Below are 2,726 nucleotides of genomic sequence, written 5' to 3'. Positions count from 1 at the left end.
GAGGCAGGAGACTCGCTTGAGCCCAGGAGTTGGAGGTTTCTGCGAGCTGTGAAGCCACGGCACTCTACCCAGGGGAACAGCTAGAGGCTCTGTCTCAAAAAAAAAAAAAAAAAAAAAAAAAAATTCCACCCTAGAAGAGGGGGAGCACAATTCTCCACTCCTTTTTAAATGTGGATTCTGCAAAGTGACTTCCCTTCAAAGAGTACAGTATTAAAGAGGAGGGGAATAACTTTACAGTGGAGAAACATGACAAGCACCACCCTAGGCAGGTAATCAAGGTCAATAACATGATAAATCACTTGATAATATATACCCTCAATAGCATGTGATGAAAAGGGCACTTCTCTGATCTTCCTCCCTGAACACCCTTTTCACTTGCAAGAAAAGTATCTGGCAAATTCCAACAGTACAGCATGCTACAATATTACCTGACCAGTAATACTCCTCAAAAATGTCAAGGTCATTTATTAAGTTGCTAGGGCTGCCGTAAGAAGTACCACAGACTGGGTGACTTAAACTGGAAATTTATTTCCACACAGTTTTGGAGGCTAGAAGTCCAAGATCAAAGTTTCAGCAAGCTGAGTTTCATTTTGAGGCCTCTCTCCTTGGCTTGCACAAGGTTGACTTCTTATGAGTTAAGGTGGTTTTCTGCGTTCCTAATCTCGTTACAGGAACACTGGTCATACTGGGTTAGGGTCCACCTCATTTTACCTCTTTAAAGGCCCTACCCTCCAATACTGTCCCATTCTGAGGTACTCAGGTTAGGAATTCAGGGTAGGAATTTTGGAGGAGAAAAAATTCAGCTATAATAGTCACCAAAAATAAGAAAAGCAGACCAGGCATGGTGGCTCATGCCTGTAATCCTAGCTCTCTGGGAAGCTGAGGTGGGCGGATCACTTGAGCTCAGGAACTGGAGATCAGCTTGAGCAAGACCAAGACCCAGACCCTGTATTTACTAAAAATAGAAAAACTAGACTGGCCTGTAGTCCCAGCTACTTCAGAGGCTGAGACAGGATGATGGCTTGATCCCAGGAGTAGAGGTTGCTGTGAGATATAACTCCATAGCACTCTACCCACAGTAACAGTGAGACTCTGTCTCAAAAAAAATAAATAAAAATAAAGAAAGCCTGAGGAGGCAGGGCCTGTGGCTCAAGGAGTAGGGCACTGGCCCTATATACCAGCGGTGGTGGGTTCAAACCCCACCCTGGCCAAAAACTACAACAACAACAAGAAAAAAAAGAAAAAAGCAAGCAAGCAAGCAAGCCAGCCAGCCTGAGGAACAGTCAAAACCAAGAAAAGCCTATATGACAACTAAACATAATGTGGTACTCTCAATGGGCTCCTGGAACAGAAAAAGGACTTCAGGTAAAAATTAAGTAAACAGGAATAAATTATGGACTTTAACTAATAATCATTTATCAATACTGGTTCACTAACTGTAACAAATACAGCATACTAATGTATTTAATAAGACGAAAAACTGTGTGTGTTGGGGGTTGTATATATGTATTAAAAAGTAAAGTCTATTTTGATAAATTTAAAATATACATATAGAGGCTCTTAAGTACACATTAAAAAACTAACTTACTGTTACTTTATTGCCTCTTGACACTTTAACAAAAAAAATCCACAAGTAAAATCTTTTAGAGTTCCGGTTTGTTTCTTCCTTGCTGCACTAACGTAAGAAATTCCGAGTTTATTTTATTTGGAGAAGAGGAAAACAGATTAACGGGGAATTAACATCTTAAACTAGAATGTTTACAACTTAATACAGTAACAAAATTTGTCCCGGGCTCAATCTGTTCAGATGATGATACTACCCACCATATAAAGCAACTGAAATACTGAATACGTGTTTCCTCTGGGAAGCTCAACGCTTTATGTCCATCACTGGACAAGAATACACCAAAAACACGAACTAAGGAACCGCGCCTGCGTAGTCGGACACGCACATGGTGAAAGCTCCAGGTCCGGGGCCCCCGCCGCCCCCGCCCCCGCCCCCCTGCACCCCCTCCCCAGGGGGGGTTTCCATTGCGCAGGCGCAGTGATTAACGGCCGGTCGGGAGCCCGACAATTACTCCCTTCTCATCAGAGAAAAACTCTTCCTTACGATTAGGAGTTGTGAACACGCTCTTTAACAGGGCACTTCCTTTTCAGCGAAAGTACCGCTTTGATTTACCAAGTAGGCGGACGCCGCCGCTTTAAGGAATGAGATTCCTGCGGTCGCGCCAAGCAGCATACGCAGCCTGTTACGGAAGCTACCTTCGCCGCAGAAACAAAGAGGGGTGTTATGGTCCGCCGAGTGCCCACGTGTAAACGTTCTCCATCACTTACCTACTCTGGTTCCGGAACACCCTTGTCCCCACCGTTCCTGTAATAGCTCTCCAACCCTTTCGATGCTTCTACTTCTTCACGAACAAGACAAGATGGCGCCTGATTCGTCTCACCCGGAAGTGAATAATAATAACATCCGCTCGTCATCTGAAGCCATTCCACGTCTCATCCTGGTTTGTGAGCACGTGACTGTACCGAGTCGGTCTGTGTCGAGGCCATTTTTGTGATGGGCAAATCTACCTGGAGTCTGTGGTCAACGCCAAACAACTGTCTCAACATTCCTGCACTTCTTGATATAGTCGAAGCCATGCCCGATTCCATTCTTAGCTTTACACTAGGTTTAAAGCCAGGAGCTTAAGTGTTTTACACAAAGGGCGCCCACAGTTTTTTTT

General features: G+C 44.2%; 1 protein-coding gene across 4 annotated transcripts in view; it reads right to left on the bottom strand.

The window, feature by feature from the left end:
- The window catches only part of PNISR (PNN interacting serine and arginine rich protein), a 35,176-nt gene extending 32,711 nt beyond the window's left edge, over positions 1-2,465 (bottom strand). For 3 of the 4 annotated variants that reach the window (XR_002775361.1, XM_012810388.2, XM_023518220.1), the window contains exon 1: positions 2,335-2,465. The gene's annotated coding sequence lies outside the window, so the exon portion shown is untranslated. The remainder of the gene's footprint in view (positions 1-2,334) is intronic. The other variant, XM_023518219.1, reaches the window with a different exon arrangement.
- Positions 2,466-2,726: the final 261 nt, after the last annotated feature.

This window comes from Otolemur garnettii, unplaced genomic scaffold, assembly GCF_000181295.1.
Source record: "Otolemur garnettii isolate 467f Iridium unplaced genomic scaffold, OtoGar3 scaffold00132, whole genome shotgun sequence".
Classification (NCBI taxonomy): Eukaryota; Metazoa; Chordata; class Mammalia; order Primates; family Galagidae; genus Otolemur; species Otolemur garnettii.
Note: the sequence above shows the minus strand (reverse complement) of the source record. Positions and strands in the feature narration are given on the sequence as shown.